Source organism: Phycodurus eques, chromosome 14 (genome assembly GCF_024500275.1).
Source record: "Phycodurus eques isolate BA_2022a chromosome 14, UOR_Pequ_1.1, whole genome shotgun sequence".
NCBI lineage: Eukaryota > Metazoa > Chordata > Actinopteri > Syngnathiformes > Syngnathidae > Phycodurus > Phycodurus eques.
Window position 1 is genome coordinate 18,689,231 of NC_084538.1, and position 19,131 is coordinate 18,708,361.

Below are 19,131 nucleotides of genomic sequence, written 5' to 3' on the forward strand. Positions count from 1 at the left end.
CAGCAACTAGAAGTATCTGTGCAGTTTTTACACATTGCTTTTTAACAAACATGTTCTTGGGCACATGAAACAAACAACCATTCGCACTCACAGTCAAACCTTCGGGCAATTTAGAGTCTCCAATCAACCTACCATGCATGTTTTTGGGATGTGGGAGGAAACCGGAGTGCACAGAGAAAGCCCACGCAGACACGGGGAGAACATGCAAACTCCACACAGAAGTGTGTGTGTGTGTGTGTGTGTGTGTGTGTGTGTGTGTGTGTATATATATATATATATATATATATATATATATATATATATATATATATATATATATATATATAGTCAGCTAGGATAGGCTCCAGCACCCCGCGACCCTAACCAGGATAAGCGGTGTTGAAAATGGATAGATGGATATATATATATATATATATATATATATATATATATATTATGTGTGTTATTGTGTACTGTACGGTGTTTTCTAACGGACTATGAGTCTGCTTATTAGAAGTTTATTGTATTGCCCTGCGATTGGCTGGCAACCAGTTCAGGGTGTACCCCACCTCCCGCCCGATGATAGCTGGGATGGGCTCCAGCACTCCCTAAGTGAGGATAAGCGGCTCAGAAAATGGATGGATGGATAGATAAACAAACCTCCCCTCTGGAGCACAAACGTAATCCTGAAACAGCGTCCAGTAGTTGATTTTGTCGCTATTCTCTTGTTCGCCCGGGTTTCCCCTCGAGTGTACTCTGCTGTCGTTGTAAGCGGCTAGCAGGCGAAGCTAAGCAGCTTGAAAGGTTTCAAAGTGTCACACACATGAATCCTTAATGATAATTTTTCGCTAGCCTTCTCATCTGTCATCCACCAGACATCTCAAACTTAAACGGTGTCCTAAACTTAAAAAAAAAAAAAAAAAGGCTCATCTAACCACTAGAGCCAATACGTAAAGGAGTGACTGGATATGGGGCATAAAAAAATGAAGCAAAGAAGAAAACAAATGAAGAATAAAGTGCTAACTGCCGTGTGCTAACTGAAAATTCAAGCGAAGTAAGAAGAATTACAAGCATTTTTCTTGGAAATACAAAACATACACCGTGCCTGCCGTGCTTCAATCCAGTACGTTTTTCTAGTATCGATACAATCAAGTCATTATCTTTTAAAATGATTTAAATTGATATATTTACGTCCGCAAGGCTAACTTGCTGTGCAAAGATCAATCCAGTTGGATCGTTGGAATCAATATAATATGAATGAATCATTATACCACTAATACAAATGTTAAGAATAAACGCATTTACTGTAATTCAACACAAAGAACGCAACGCTCAAATGTTCTAATCATATTCATTACTACCTAGTAGTGGTTACTTAGCTCTGAGTAGCTTGAGATGTACAACTATGTCGTGTTATGCTGCAATATGTCCATCATATAATGTTGTACCTTGACTAAAGTGTGTTCGTGTTCACCAACCTTCTTCTGCAACGGTTTTTTTGCATGTTCGTAATGATTTATCCTCGAACGTTTTTGATGGCTGCAAAACCAAAATATGTCTATATTTGTAATTTATGCTTCACAGGACATTCTAGTTAGGTTTAGCGCTCTCCTCAATGCGACATATTTTCTACACTGTGAATGGGCATCTCCTATGATCCCCTGTGCACTTTGCAGGGGATCATGTGAGATGTTTACTACTCAGACGAGCACACTCACTAGTGCCAGAGAAAAAAAAATGCATTTGATACTCCCACGATCCACTGCGACGTCACAGACATAATTGAGTAACGCTTAACGTCTTTATCATTAAGAGTGCTAAAAAACACACACGCATCCATATAAAGTCTGTCGTGCACAAATCCAATGCGTTATTTCCTAGCATCGATACAATGGAGTGATTAGCTTTTAAAACAATTTGAATTTATATATTTACATCTGGAAGGGTAACTTGCAGCGCTGAGCTCGATCCAGTTGAATCGTAGGAATATAAATCGATACATCGATATAATGAATGAATCGTTACACTAATAGTGGCAGCACGACGGATTTACAGGAGAGATGGACAACGGCACCATTGGCAGTCCAAGCACAGTCCGAGCACTGGGCTTGACAATCCAACCCCCCGTGCCTCCCGCCCCCGTTCTGAGGACTGAGGTGCAAATCCCCGCCTGTGTGGAGTTTGCATGTTCTCCCTGAGCCTGCGTGGGTTTTCTCCGGGTACTCCGCTTTCCTCCCACATCACAAAAACATGTGTGCTAGGTTGATTGAAGACTCTAAATTGCCTGTAGCTGTGAATGTGAGTGCGAATGGTTGTTTGTTTATATGTGCCCTGCGATTGGCTGGTGACCAGTTCAGGGTGTACCTCACCTCTCGCCCGGAGATAGCTGGGATAGGCTCCAGCACACCCGTGACCGTAGTGAGGATAAGCGGTACAGAAAATGGATGGATGGATGGATGGAGGCCCACTGGCAGCACTGGTCAGCTGAATTGTACTACTCACATGTTATGATGTACATTGTAAAATGAATGAGGCAAAACCAAAGCAAAGCAGAGTTTCTTACGGATACACATTTTGCTGTATAGTTTACCTACCTAAAGCTGCCCTGACCTAGTTCTCAGGCAGACTTGTGAGTTTATCTGGTCTTTCCTACTTGGAGCATTTGCCTGCCAGCAGATTGAGCGTGGCACACAAGGGACATTTTATGTTATCACCTTAGTTACTCCACTCTTGCAATGCCAGAATGCCTTGCTACAGACTCTGCATTGAAAGATTTTGACAGCATCTTCCCAGCATGTTGCCTTTACTATCTCTCTTCTCTTTCTTTTAAAGTAATGTTTAATCCTCTTCATCAGCGATGACCTCGTCATCATACTATAATGGCAGGAAAACTGGCAAGCGCTTGCCCATCATCCCAGATGCCGTGCCGCTGCAATATGATTGGCGGCTCCATCCAGGTACAGCATGCCCTATTGCTTCAGGGCAGGAAAATAAGTATCTGACTTCAGTGTGGCAGCGTTATTTTGAATCCCACTAACCTTAAGCCAACCTAACCCTGGAGGCAAAAAACTAGAAACAAAAGTCCAATACTTGGAATTGGAATTTGTGCTCACTGATTTGCACATACAGTATTTTTGCAAAGTTTTTTTTACTACATTATAAAGAGTACTTGTGCTTTGCATGTGTCCCTCCTATTAAAAGGAATCATAAATTTTTGACTGATTGCATATCTAAAATTCATGTTTTCAAAATACTGTATGTGTGGTAAATTGTCTGATGTAATGTCCAAATTTTCTTGTTCACACTGTATTTTAATAGGTTAATTTGTTAATGGATAAAAGCATGTCTTTACTTCAAAGTTCAGTGACTGATGATTAATTAAAATGTTTATATCTGCTGCGTGGCATAGTGGCCGACTGGTTAGCACATCTGCCTCACAGTCGCCTCTGTGGAGTTTGCATGTTCTCCCCGTGCGTGCCTGGGTTTTCTCCGGGTACTCCGGTTTCCTCCCACATCGCAAAAACATGCATGGTAGGTTAATTGAAGACTGAATTGCCCCTAGGTGTGATTGTGAGTGTGAATGGTTGTTTGTTTATATGTGCCCTGCGATTGGCTGGTGACCAGTACAGTGTGTACCTTGGCTGTCGCCCAACGATAGCTGGGATAGGCTCCAATACGCCCGCGATCCTAGTGATGAAAGCAATACGGAAGATGGATGGATGGATATTCTGATGCTTACATACACATATTCTGGTTATGAAAACAATATACAGGTATTTGAAAATGATTTATCCTAGTCTCATGTATTTAGGTTTTTCCTGTGCTTCAGACTTTTCAGACTGCAAATACTCAAGTTTGGTAATGAGTGGGGTAGTGTTTGATTCCAATTATGTAAAAAAAAAAGGCAATTTTAAAATGTTGATCAGTTTTCCAAGCTGATGTCAATGAATGCGATTTGTTTTTTAAAACAGCAAAACAATTTGTCTGCTTTCATGGAGGAATACGGTCGGTAAATCGGAAAATACAAACATTTGAGAGGCTAAAATCAGAGGACTTGTACTACCACTATGGAGAGGACCAGTTGAAAAGATTTTTCTCCCCCTTCTTAAATGACGGCTATTTTCCGGAATATTAATACTTAAGTCTGTATTGTGCACCCATGCACCTTAGTGCTCATGCATGAGCAAGAACAGGTATTACATGTCCAAGCTCTACAGTCGTGTTGGGCCAGCCACATTGTCAAACAACCTGGGACCTCATTTTTAATGGAGCCTGAATGTTGGTATGCCAGTTCTTACGCCTACTATGAGTTTTATTAAAAACAAAAAAACAAAAACGAATTTACTTAATTGTATGGGGGCTATCGTACACACATTTTGGCACTTAAAACCGAGAACCCAAATGGGTACATGGCAGCATTCATGAGGTGCTTTGCATTGACCACGTTAGTGGTTAGATATACTATTTGTTATGGCTAACTCTTCTCAACTCTTTCCATTTGTTCTCTGAGCGAGATGGGTTCTTTATAGACGCACGAACCAAGTGTTTGGTTTATCCCTGCCGGCTGTCGTTGGCTGGGTCACCTGTTCCAGGCAGTCAGGTTTGGTCAGTGTGGTATTCTCAAGAAGCAGTCTTTTCGATTTTCTTGTTTATCACTTATTTCTTCTTCGTCTCTGATCTACCTGTACATCTCCTATCTACGTCCTCCATTTATCTAGTCCCCCTAGTGTTCGGACGAGGGCACCACAGTCGGGGAAGCAAGGGCCTTCGGAAAACAAGCCGACCAACTTGTGCTCCAAAAACCTAACCAATGAAACTGTTCATTTCCGAGCAATTTACTATAAAATTGAAGGCCCACTTTAATGTTACTTGAATAACTTTGTTATTGTATTCATTTCAATTCTTTGCACTTTATTCCGTTCCTTGAAAAGTATTGTTCCAGATATTTTGAATGTTATTTATTTGGCCACTGGATATTTGTGTGTTAATTTATTCGATTTAATCTTTTGTTCATTGTACTGGGTTTTATATATCATATTTGTGTTTTATAAATACATGGAAAAAAAGGTTAGAAAAAATTTGACATTCGTTTCATGTAATTTTAAGGAAAAATACTATATTCAGATATACTGTGCATTGTTATCAGGATATGATATTTTCTCCATATTGCACAGGAGGCAATTTGTGCCCAGAACATTATGCAGGCTAGGGTTTATGTAAACGGAGCTTCCCAGCATGCCTTTTGGTTGTTTGGCTGTAATTGTGTTTGAATGTGTTCTTCCATCCATCCATTTTCTGTACCACTTATCCTCATTAGGGTCACGGGAGAGCTGGAGCCTATCTCAGCTTACTTTGGACACGACTCATTCACCAGCCACTAGTTTATTTAAATTGTGTTCTTTTGTGCCCTTGTAGAGTGGTAGTCAGTACTGTTTTAGCTCATTATTGCTAATTTTGTTATAGTGGGTGGTGCACAATGTGTGACAGTGTTCCTGAAGTTAATGACCCAAAGGTCTTTCTTAGGGCATTACAGAATGAACACAAATATATGTACCGCTTTGTGCGATAATGTCTGGTTTTGAGCAAATAGTTGGTTATATTCTAAAGAAACACTTAAAAATCGATGAGAATTGCCTGTATATAGCATATGCCATCTATTGCAGAAATCTATTTTGAAAGGAATTACTACTGTACACACCATGTAAAAACAAAAAACAAACAAATAAAACAACAACAACAAACTTACCTTTTAGATTATTGACTGCAGAAAGCAAACAGGCACAACTCTATAACACAAATCGAACATACTGTACTCAAATGGTACTAGTTGGTGCTAAGCAAATGTACAATGTATTTTCAACCTATGCCATATTGTAAAGCATGTTTATTTCTGCCCTTTACAAATGTAACGATCAGCTCATTTCTGAGGAGCCTGTGGGGCAGCCGATGAAGTACATGATCCAGTTCAGAGTTCCTGCTAAGATTTAGAGTGAAACGGGCGCATGTTTGTCTTGGGCTGTTCCTCAAGCTACCTGATATAATAATACTCATAGTTTTAGGATGTCTTGAGATGCTAAACACTGTGGTTATAGGGAAATGTAGCAAAGGATGTTTATTTTTCTCAAGGTAGTTAGGCTTTGTCACAATTAGCCCTTTCTCAACACAGAACTTAACCCCGGAACTGAAGGAACTTCTAGAGTATGAAGTCAGTTAGTGACAAAAGTGAATGGCAACTGAAGTGTCTAGGTAAGACTCCTATCTCCATCCATCCATCCATTTTCTGTACCGCTTATCCTCACTAGGGTCGCGGGTGTGATGGAGCCTTTCCCAGCTATCTTCGGGCGAGAGGCGGGGTACACCCTGAACTGGTCACCAGCCAATCGCAGGCCACATATAAACAAACAACCATTCACACCTACGGGTAATTTAGAGTCTTCAATCTCACTGGTTTGAAAACTAGTTGGCAACCTGATGGGGGCTCAAGTTTCCGTTGGTTGCAGAGACGTCTCCATGACGTCTCCTTGACATCTCCTGGAGTTTCCTGGAGACTAGCTGTGTGGCCAAGGAGTCGTAGTAAAATCGAACATGTTCGATTTCATTGGAGAGCTTTTAGCGACTCCTCTATATGCTCATTGTAGAAAAAAACCTTAACTTAGCTTAGTGTCAAAATAAAATTGTGACCATTCGCAACCAAGATGTACTGTATGTAGATACTGACGACACTTTGGGACAACAGCATTTGAGAGTTCAACAGCAAAAGAAAGTACTTTGCTTAAGTCACTAATTAGTGACGTAAGTATTCTTTTATTTTCCTGTCAAACTCTCAAATGGGTGACGGACAGCACCTGCTGCTGCACCTGCACGCAACAAAAGCACTGTGCTTACTCAATTATGTTTTTATAATTGTGAGAATCCAAAATTGGAATTACAAAACACAATTAAATGAATTGTCCAGCCCATACGTTTCAAGTGTAAATGGTTTTGTCTGAATTGCAAGCTGTTATTAAGTCTTTGTGTCTGCATGAATAAATCACTGGAAACCTGCGTCAAGCTCGCTGTAGGCGAGCAATCAATATTAACTTTCAGTCTCCATATTTTACACACATGCAAACACACGCACGCACGCATGCACGCACACACATACAAAAACACAGATAGTATACTTTATATATTTATCTAAAGTAGCGACTTCTGGGAAAATTGGATGTGGAGTTCTCTGGAGACGTCTCCCAGACCTCAGCCTGGTGAAAGCCCAAGCAGCATTTTGGTCTTCCGGGCCCCGGAGTCGCCACAACTGATCAGTCTCGGCAGTCTAAGTGAGATAGGCCCTGTATCGCATCCCTGTGCGACCACATGTCGTCACTGTGTCACCTTGCAAGACACTTAACCCACGTTGCCTATGAATTAATGTGTTTGGATGTTTGGTGGTGGTCAGAGGGGGCGCAGAATGGCAACCCTGCTTCGATCAGTCCGCCCCAGCGCAACTGTGGCTCCACAAGTAGCTTACCACCACTAGAGTGTGACTGTAGAGTTGAATATAACAATCCAACAAAACAGAACACTTATATACCGTAAATACATGATTAAAGCACACCCGTGTACAGAAAACAAAATACTGTAAACGAAGAAAAAGATAACTCCATCTGTAAGACCTGATGGGGCACAGCCTTGCTATTTGTCCCTTTTGCAAATTCACCATCACCTCAAGCAGGAACCAAGTGCTCATCCGTGTCGATGTTGGTCGTCGAAAAGAGGCCATTATTGTTGGAAACAGGACGCCGCTATCTACCTTCTTAATATAAATAGGTTAGCATGGCAGTGAAACTGTTGAGCAGCTTAGTGTGAGTGGACAAAGCTCCTTGCTTGCTACTTGGGGGTCCACATGCATGTACTGGATACAAAAGGAGAAGAAGTTTGGAAACTGCAACCACCCCCCAAAACAAATTTTGTCTTAGCTAGTAATAAAACAAGGCACATATGCGCTTCCATTGCGCATATACGAAAATGTGGCCCCTCATGGAGGTTAAAGTCATACACACAGTGGGTGCTCTGCATTTAGGGAGGGGCGGCCCTGAGAATACCACATACTAAAAGCATATATCATGTAGAAATAAAGCAAAGTATATATAAATACATTAATACAGTCGTGGGAAAGAATTTGACCACATTTGTTTCTTCAGTTTCTTGTTAATATAATGATGACAAGGCAAATAACTCATAAGAGCTGATATCTAGCCATTTTCCATGCTTTTTTTTTTTTATAACATCCAAAATCCTATTTAATAATACAACAATAATATTCTTCAGGTAATATACCTTTCGTAGTACCATGTAGCCATTAAAATGAATAAATTGAAGAAACAAGGGTCGGCTCATAATTGTTTTCATCATACATATATTGTATATATACAATTTTACTACACAGACACATATTTTTGTTTTTTCTTAGATAAAATACCATCCAAACAACCTGGGCAGAAATCTTCTTCATAAACAGTTTCATCCTAACGCCAACTCTGAACACTAACCCTCAAGATTGACATCATGCTTTGCATACAATTAGATCACTGCAACAATGTCTGAGTGGAAACAAAAACTAAAACTCATGTGCAAGGAATAATAGGACAAATCCTTGCAAATCATGTAAACTCCCGCCCATGACCTCCTAACTAAAAGATCTATAAAATATCACCCACCCACCCCTCAAGGACTAACAATTAAAAGCTATAGAGATACCAATTAAACAGACGGAATTGAAAAGAGACCACCTGCTGATTTAAAAAAAAAAAAAAAAAACAACAACAACACAAATCATGAACATCAACCTTAAATGTAGAAACAAGCGTGTCACAACACCTACAGGAAAACAATCTAGTGCTAATAAAGTCCCACAATTGTCTCCAGGGTCTCCAAGGTCTACATCTGGAGAGGTGCAAACAGGAATGCCAATTTTGTCTCAAACCTCAATTCCTAATCCATTCAGTTGTTCTTTATTTTAGCCTTGTCCCAAGCCTTCGACTCTCACCTCAGGTCCATCAACTGCACAAGTTTGCAGAAGGCAGACCAAAGTCATGTTGGCAATATGCTGTTATTATGTAACAAAATTGATCCAGATATCCAGAAATTGGCGGTACTCTAACCAATCAGAGGGACCTATCAGATGGATGCACGTGCACCGCCGCACGGCCAACACAGAACAATACATTATAGTTTGCGAATTGCGACTCACTCACACACACAATAGTCTCCCTCCACACTTGAAAGGCATTTCTAACTTGTCGGAAGACAGGCAGTCATTGGCTGACCCCGTCGGCATTTTGTGGACTGGCCTTTAAGACCTTTATAGCCTTTCTATATTTTATCACTTTTATATATATATATTTGTGCACCCTGTAGCCTATTGGTAGCATTTTCTGTCTCTGAAAAGGAAACTAGAGGATAATAGCAGCAGCCTGAGGACACACTACAGTTATACTAACAGTGGCAGAATTATAGTCTTTGCAAAGCACATAAAAAGCTAGAAAAAATTTGTCCAATGTTAACTGGAGGAGGATCAAGAAAATGATTATAGAACAGAAGTAATAATAATAATAATAATAATATGATAATAATACTAATAATAATACTACTACTACTACTAATAATAATAATAATAACCATAACGTTGAACATTAACACAAATAACAGTTTTATATAGTGTTTCTCAAGTGACACAATGAAAAGTAAAAAGAAAATGGATGCTCGCATACAGCATGACTGTCAGAGTTACTGTAACATGCTGTAAGTTAACAGTTTCCTATTTTCCTAATTGCATCTGTTGCAGCTGGTAGTACATTACAAACACAATGGCAAAAACTCTGCCATTGTCTTTCCAACCTCAGCTGGAGTAGACCTGGAAGATGCTCTTCACTGATTCAGTAAATATCATGTCCAACAACCTTAGCCTACACTTTTTGTAATCCTAGAAATTGCTTCTATTACTGCCAAGCATGTCTCTTGTACCACTTGAGTAAAGACCTTAGAAACGAACAGAGAAGAAAGTGCAGTTATTAGCCAGTAGTCTTTGGTCTGTGATCTAAGATGCCCCCTGTAAAATACAGTAATTGAAACATACAGTTCAGGTTGCCCTGTGCTGGGTTAGTTCTCAAGAGAAACATTGAAACTGTGGCTTTACGAAAATTTTTCAGGACAGATTAGATGTGATAAGAAGTTGCTTGTTGACTTCTGCGATCTATGTATCTATGTATGTACAGTATGTATCAATCTATCTATCAATCTACATACCTTCCTCCCTGTATAACGTACTGTATATGTGCAATGTGTGGGCTGAGGGAACCCATTCTGAGGCATAACAAAGAAAATTCACCTCTTACCCCTGTCTACCACGTAGTGCTCTTAAGCTTCGGATTTACAGCCTGTCACTCAGTAAAGCCTTGAATTAGCTTAATAAGGAGAGCTGGACACATGACTTAAACCTCACGTGGAGAGTGACAACAAGCCAATATGGTGATGCTACACTGTGCTCTTTTAGTATGACTGGGATCTAGGCTGTTAACCTGCCACACCAGATGGTATGGTATTTAAATCCATTTGTCCAAGAGCCAATAGAAACGGTTCGAGAAAGAAAAGTCTTTAGTCCAATCTTTGCTCTTTTGTTTATTGTGACATGGAGTGTAGTTCTTATTTAAACTGATTCTGACTATAGCCTCCCTCTCCTTGGACTTTACCATGGTGGAGGGGTTTATGTGTCCCTATAATCTTAAAGTTATCGGGGCTTTTTGCCTCTTGTTTGGTTCAACCAGGGAAATCAGGTCCGAGGTGAGAGACCAGACAAAGCATGGACGGTTCAGACCCCTCTATGATAACCAATAATTCGGGCTGTGACTATCAAATCTTTTTAGAATGGATTATCCGATTGACTATTGGTCAAATAATTGAATAATTATTACCCCGTCCCCACTATGATGATGATTATTATTATTTTATTTTTACCACTAACAGGCATTTTATTCTCATTTATGCGGGATGGACTTCAATCCTTAAACTGCATATGCTGGTACTGAGTGTATGGGATAGATTTGGTGTACAGAATTTAGCATTAGCGCACTAGTAAATACCATTTTAGGTCAAAAAACACTAACTACCATTCGGATCACTTATAAATCATGTTATATGTAAATTACACATTGAACAGTGTCTTAAAACAATCACTTACAGATACAGAAGTTTATTAGTGGCCCAACACTGTGTCCGTCTGGAATAAATGTCCATGTGAAACATTGATCCCGGCGGTGGAAATATTGGTTCCGCACAGATATTTTATTATTATTATTATTATTATTTTTTTTTTTAAATCACTAGTATGTACCCGTTGTAGAACTGTGGCTGAGTGATACTTGAGTAGTGGCCACGCTGTGATGAAAATGAGAATCTATACAAATGCAAACTCATTGTTGATGTTGTAAAGCTGCAGTACAATGATTCAGTGGAAAATGCGAATGGAAGTGTAAAAATATACTTGGCTTTCTTTACCTGTGCTCCGCACCAACTTCCATCATGTTGCTTGTGTTGTTTTGAATGCATAATGTGACTTTTATATTTAGTTGCTAGTACCAGCTGTGGTTTAATGCCCATTTCCACAGGTCACCGTAGCTTGACTTTGTTTTGCAGAAATGCACTCTATGTCCCCTCCTTCAGTGTAAAGTGATCCGCATATATACTGTAATTCAGTTATATGTACCATCTATATGCGGCACACTATTTGTGTTTAGGTGGCTCAGCTGTATGTAAGTACTGTACATGTGTACATGTGTGTGCATGTGTGTGTATTGTTTTAAGTTATACAGATTCATCACATTTTGTATAGGCCTTTTCTTGTTTGCATTATGTCCTTCAAGTGTACAGTGCTGTGAAAAAGAATTGTCCCCCTTCTCAAATTCTAATATTTTTACATAGTTTCCCCACTTTAATGTTTAAGATCATCAAATAAATGTAATTATCAGACAAATATGACCCAAGTGAATTCAAATGCTGTTTTTAAATTGTGATTTCATTTATTAAAGAATATATATATATATTCAAAGTTACCAGGTTCTGTTTGAAAAAGTAATTATCCCCCTTCTTAAATAATGAATTAATTGTGGCTAATCACAATGTTTGGTTAATGTTCACTGATCACACCTCAGCCTGATTACCTCCATACCTGTTAAATCAAGAAATCACTTAAACAGAATCTGTCCTGACAAAATCAAGTCGGACAAAAGATCTAAAAAAAGCTGCAACAAAATGCCACGATCCTAAGAAATTCTAGAACAGTCAAGAAATTAAGTAATTGACATCTAGCAGTTTGGAAAGGGTTACAAAAGCCATTTTTAAAGCTTTAGGATTCCAGCGAACCATAGGGAGAGCAATTATCCTCACATAGAGGAAACATGGAACAGTGCTGAACCTTCCCAAGAATGGCCGGCTTACAAATATTACTCCAAAAGTACAGCAACGACTCATCCTGGAGACCACAAAGGAACTCAGGACAACTTCTAAAGAACTGCAGGCCTCCCTCGCCTCACTTAAGGTCAGTATTTATGACACAACAATAAGGAAGAGACTGGACAAAAAGGGCATCCATGGCAGAATTCCAAGCCGAAAACCACTGCTGACCCAAAACAACATAAAGGCTCGTCTTTCTTTTGCAAAAAAACAAAACAAAAAATACATGAAAACATGATTTCCAAGACTTTTAGGAGCATGTTATATGGACCGACGAGATGAAAGTTTAACTTTTTGGGAGGTGTGTGTCTCGTTACATCTGGCGTAAATGTATGTAGCACAGCATTTCAGTAAAAGAACATCATACCAACAGTCAAATATGGTGGTGGTCATGTGATGGTCTTGGGCTGTTTTGGTCCTTCAGGACCTGGACAACTTGCTGTGATTGAATGAATTCTGCTCTTTAACAGAAAATCCTGAAGGACAATGTTCAGCCATCAAGTTTGTGACCTCAAGCTGAAGCGCACTTGGGTTCTGCAGCAGGATAACAATCCAAAACACGCCAACAAGTCAATTTCTGAGTGGTTTAAAAAACAAAATGAAGGTTTTGGAGTGACCTGGTCAAAGTCCAGACTTGAATCCGATTGAAATGCGTTAAGATGGCCCTCCATTTTTGCTGAATTCAAACAATTCTGCAAAATATCTCCACAGAGATGTGGAAGTCATATTGCCAGTTATAAAAAAAACAAATGCTTGATTTCAGTTGTTGCTGCTGAAGATGGCCCAATCATTTATTAGGTTTAGGGAGCTGTTACTTTTTCACACTGGGCCAGGTAGCTGAATAGTTTTGTTGGGAATCACTGATATAGACAATAAGTATTTGGACAGAGTATTTGTCAGTAAACTGAAACTAGTTTCACACTGAACAACCAGATATGGATTCTTATGGGAAGACTTTGTACACAATTTTGGAGTGTGTTTCCAGGATAGTTTGATAAGGATCCTGTTGCTTAAAATACTAAATACTCCTGACCAGACAACGGGGTTATTACTACATTATTTTTCTCAAAGCCCTCAATTTCTCATGCAGAACTGTAAATGGTTATAGATAATGAAGTGATCACACAACATGTGTAATAATTGCATCAAGACAAGGAGCGATAAGGAAGGCTTTGTGATGCCAGAGGTGTTGTCCCACTTCAACACACATACCGTATGATATAACGGTGTAAAAGCGGTTCTACTCGGCCCATAAGGGTTGGAGGGATACACATGTGATTTGCTGCATTCCTGTGTTCATCAAATATGACTCCCTATGTGTGGTACGACATCAACAGCAAAGTGGAGACAAAAAAGATTATTTGTGTTCAAATTGCAGGTCCTTGGCAGAAATTGTGGTCAGCTGTGTTTACCTTGCTATTGCATGAAAACAATTTCTACCGAAACAACCCAGGACCATCACTCCACATTCTATCCTGTTCAGGGTCATAAGGAAATTAGAGCCTATCCTAGCTGACTCAGATGATGAAATAGTTCATTTGTCGATGACCGAGGTGTCAAAATAATCGTAGTTTTCTCAGATTCGCAATAATGTCTGGGGGGGAAAAAAAACAAACAAAAAAAACTTATGTTGGTAATCTCACTTTGTAGTTAAACATAAACATATATATATAATCAGGTTTAAATGATTTGATGCAAAAAAAACAACTGTATTGGTCACAGTGGTTATACAGTAAGTGTAGACTTTGTTGGGGACGCATTTCGCAATTTATTATATGGAGCAGCGCGAGTGTAACAAGAGCACTGTGGTCTGTTTTCAATTTCAAAAATATTTAATTTCTCGGCTATAAAACACTGTTGTGGTGAAAACAAAAGAGGCCCCCTGAACTAACCTGTCATAAACAGGGCTGACGCAGAGACAAACAACAGTTCACACTTATATTGTGATTGATAAACATAATTAATCCTGTCCTTACCAATGTACTTGATGAAATTGTAAATTTTCTTTCATTTGAAGAAAATGCAAGAGGACCACAATTTTTACACCATTTCTCGAATAATCTCTCATCGAAAGGCAAGATGCTATAATTTGCCTTTTGGTTCTTTATGCACTCATTCCTAGAGTTATTTTTCGGGCTGACACCAATTGTATTCATATGGGGAGGTATATAAAATTGTCCATCAACAAACATTTACACACATCGTTACGTAATGAGGCATTACTCTATCTAATGTACTGACTCATATGCAATTAACCTTTCATTAGGTGCTAGCTGACAACCTCAAGGCAGCTGAGAGTAATAGTGACACATAATTATAGTCAGGTTTCCATAATGGCCAAATTAATTTTTTGACCTTTTTTTTTTTTTTTACTTATGGGCTTAAATCATCTCCTCATGATGCTGGCCACCTCTGCTAAAATCACCTATCTTCATCATTGAGCCAGGCAGCAACAATCTCTTAGTTATAATAAAACAGATCGAGGAAAAGGAGACAATGGAAGGATCATTGTGTGTCGCTGTACCAACACACCAACTATATGTGCAATCACCAAAACATGAGTTTTGAACTCTTTTTATGAGCAATTTAATAGGATAGTTGCAGAGAACGTTTGGTAAACTTGGTTTCACGGTTTAAAAAATACTTCAGCACTTCTTCTTTTCCTTTCGGCTTGGTTTAGCGGTCGCCACAGCGCGTCATCCTTTTCCATGTAAGCCTATCTCCTGCATCCTCCTCTCGAACACCAACTGCCCTCATGTCTTCCCTCACTACATCCATCAACCGATGCCCCGCTGCCCTCGTACTGTATTATTCTAACATACTTCTGTGACACTCCAGACTTCCGCATGCAGTACCGCAGTTCCTCTCTGGGTACTCTGTCATACGCTTTCTCTAGATCTACAAAGATACAATTCTGACCGTCTCTGTACTTTTCCATCAATATCCTCAAGCACATTGCTTGTTATTTGCCAGTTTTCTGTCAAAGCTTCACAGTTGCCCTTTTATATGAAAGGATAAATGGTGATGCCCCAACTCACCGATTGTCAGCTCATGCAGTTTGATGCATTAATGCAACTGCAGAAGAGCACTTGAAGAAAGTGGGTTTCAAAGAAACCACTGAGGTTGCGGCTGCCGAATCAGATTTCTCGAGTCGGATAATAGCATTCAGGTTCCTAGAGGCAAAAACAAGGATGTGTCATAAATTATGAATTTCTAGGAGAACAGCAATGGATGGTGGTGTCATGCAACTGTCTGAAGTCGTGCAACCCCCATCTTAAGGTAGGGATGACTCCTTAAGATGACTGAAGTGACAAATAGAAGAAAAGAAATAGCTAAACAGATACTAGACACTCACAGTATTAGACACAATATAATGAGATAAAATTTATGGGTTTGATCAAAACGTGTGCCATAATAAGTTAAGTGTGCCTAAAGAGGAATTTGAATGAGTTGATTCATTAGTAAAATTTACATAGAAACCAGTATGTACAGAGGCACAGCAGGACAGATGTAAATGGCCTCCATCAGTTAATGGTTGCGTGCCTTGCTCAAGGTTATTCTATTCATTAGTCAGAAACATACTGGCATCATTCCAACAACCATACCCATCCATCAATCCATTTTCTGAGCCGCTTATCCTCACAAGGGTCGTGGGAGTGCTGGAGCCTATCCCAGGTATACACCCTGAACTGGTTGCCAGCCAATCGCAGACAACCATACCCAATTTCCATAATTTGGTCATAAATGGTCTCCTGCTTTTTTTTTTAGTTCTCAGCGTGTATTGTCTGTTGTCTGCAGCAGGTTTCTAATCTACACGCTTCTGATCCCTATATACATATATATATCCCTGGATCCATCCATTTTCTGAGCCGCTTCTCCTCACTAGGGTCGCGGGCGTGCTGGAGCTTATCCCAGCTATCATCGAGTAGAAGGCGGGGAATACCATGAACTGGTTGCCAGCCAATCGCAGGGCACAAACAAACAACCATTCGCAGTCACATTCACACCTACGGGCAATTTAGAGTCTTCAATCAACCTACCACGCATGTTTTGGGGATGTGGGAGGAAACCGGAGTGCCTGGAGAAAACCCACGAAGGGACGGGGAAAACATGCAAACGCCACACAGGCGAGGCTGGGAATTGAACCTATATAACATATATATATATGTGTGTGTGTGTGTGTGTGTGTGTGTGTGTGTGTGTGTGTGTATAATCTACAAGTCTTCAGTCTGATGCCTATGTGTTGTACCTTTTCCTTTGGCTTTTAACAGCAATTCTTCTGAAGGGTTGATGCTGTTAAGAGAAAAAAATGTCCACTGGAAATTACTTTTCCAGTAATTAAGCTGACACATATTGTAAGCAGAAAAGACTTGGCCTTCACCTAGTACTTTTGTCCAGCATTTCAGAGGATGTAATTGCCATGATAGTTCAGTATAATCCTTTATAGCCTCGTGGATGACTGAGAACAAGTCAAGTTTGTTAATATAGCCCTTAAATCACAAAAGAGTCTCAAAGGGCCCACAGATTACAAAAATCAACAATATCCTCTGGTCTAAATCACACATTAGGGGCTGCGAAAAACTCAGAGCAAACCCAATGAGGGGAAAAAGGAAGGAACCTTGAGAAGGGGATCACTGATACTTTGTATACTCAGTATCAAGTAGCTTTTTGTGAACAAAGGTCATTGCTGGGACTGGTGTTGTGCATTTCAGTCACGTGTTTTTAATCGTCAATACATTTGACGAGAATGATCACTGAGTGAAGATGCAAACTTCATCAGCTTCATTTGGTAAAACATACCAAGCAAACATAAACACAATTTCAATGGTCTTTCTCAATTTTATAGCGTGTAGACATACTTTCAAATGGTGACTTTATCCACATGAACAAGCCTGACTCTTTCAACATAATGCTACCTGAGAGAAGGGCCTCTAACTTCAGCCAAGGGTTGGTCATCCATACCTTGCATTCACTCCTAAAGGAAGAGGATTAGATGTGACACGCTGGCCATTTCTCATTCTCTCCTGCTCTCCTCTCTCCTCGATGTGTTCTTGCAGGTTAGGGTGTGAACTGATGAGGTGGTTGACTTCTTCTTAAGCACACAGAGAGGAGAGACTCTTGTTTTCTGTCCACAGTGGGAATTCAAGGTCAGTGTGCGCACACATACAGTCAGTTTTATATATACAGTATATGAGCAAGTTAACTGTTTATAAACCAGAACCACAGCGTCACACGTTATCAATATTCAAGCAGTAGTTGAGTGAATTCATTTTCAACATCATTTGACTGACAGGAGAAGGTCTCACATCACAGTCCAGCAGCTCGAGGCCGGTCCTTATTTGACATTTAATGTATCCTTTAATTAACCAGATAAAAGCTTATTGAGAGATATAATCAGTTTTTTTAAGAGCCCATCCATCCATTTTCTGAGCCGCTTCTCCTCACTAGGGTCGTGGGCGTGCTGTAGCCTATCCCAACTGTCATCGGGCAGGAGGCGGGGTACACCCGGAACTGGTTGCCAGCCAATCGGAGGGCACATACAAACAGACAACCATTCGCACTCACATGCACACCTACGGGCAATTTAGAGTCTCCAATTTATGCATGTTTTTGGGATGTTAGAGGAAACCGGAGTGCCCGGAGAAAACCCACGCAGGCACGGGGAGAACATGCAAACTCCACACAGGCGGGGCCGGGGATTGAACCCCGGTCCTCAGAACTGTGAGGCAGATGTGATAAGCCGTCATTCACCTTGCCGTCTGGTGTTTTTTATTCATTCAAATTTGGGAGTCTATTTAGTGGGTTAAAGACTCTATAGCTATGTGCCAAATGTTTATCCACTTTATAGTGAAATGCAAGGCTCGCACCCGTTCGTTGTAACACGGACCTTTCTCTCCGCCAAGTATGATGCCGTGCCGTTGGACCCGAGAGACAGAGGTGAAGTTAACATAGCGCAAATCAGTGAGCTTAACGTTAGTCCACTTTACCAACGTAATGTTTGCACTACGGGCTGCGGAGTGTCTCTTTTAATTATGAGTACCGTCAAATGTGTGGCTCGTTTTTTGTTTTTTTTTACCGTGGGAAGGACAGTAACCACAGTAATGCAGCCATGACGGTAGATACAGTACAATGTGCTTTTTGCTCATTGTAGTCACTGTGTGACATATGGCCAGTCTGATGATCTCTAAGTGGCAAAACTGTGAGCCAAGTAAGTGAAAAACGTGGCAAATGTGGCCAGAAAGTAATAAGAGTAAAATGGATCATCATCATGTACCCAAACAGAGAAGGATTTGGTGAAGGAGATGAAGGAAATATTTTTCTCTCGAGGTTTGTTCATTTTAGTTTGAGCAAATTGAACAGTTCCAAAACTTGTCGTAGTACAATGAATATTTGTCTCATTCCTAGTCAGCTGGTATAAACTCATAAATGCACAGCCACTAGTATGTCACAAAATGCTAAAATGCTAGATGTTTAAGTGAAGATGCACAAAACAATGCCTTATCTTTTTTAGGACAGTGTGAACTGTTGGTTATATTAAAAAAAAGAAACCAATTAGTCGTACGTTATTCAGTGAAAGGTCTTATTTTCTCTTTTGTATTCAAAATTCCTCTTTAACCAAGCAAAAATACAGTTTATAGATTTTTTTCGAGATTGTTTGATAGAATT

General features: G+C 39.9%; 1 protein-coding gene across 2 annotated transcripts in view; it reads left to right on the plus strand.

The window, feature by feature from the left end:
• Positions 1-19,131, plus strand: part of LOC133413128 (leucine-rich repeat and fibronectin type-III domain-containing protein 2) — a 123,699-nt gene that overhangs the window by 34,422 nt on the left and 70,146 nt on the right. Inside the window, exon 2 of one of the 2 annotated variants that reach the window (XM_061697099.1) lies at positions 17,523-17,612. The exons of the other annotated variant lie outside the window; for it this stretch is intronic. The gene's annotated coding sequence lies outside the window, so the exon portion shown is untranslated. The remainder of the gene's footprint in view (positions 1-17,522; positions 17,613-19,131) is intronic. 2 annotated transcript variants of the gene reach the window in all.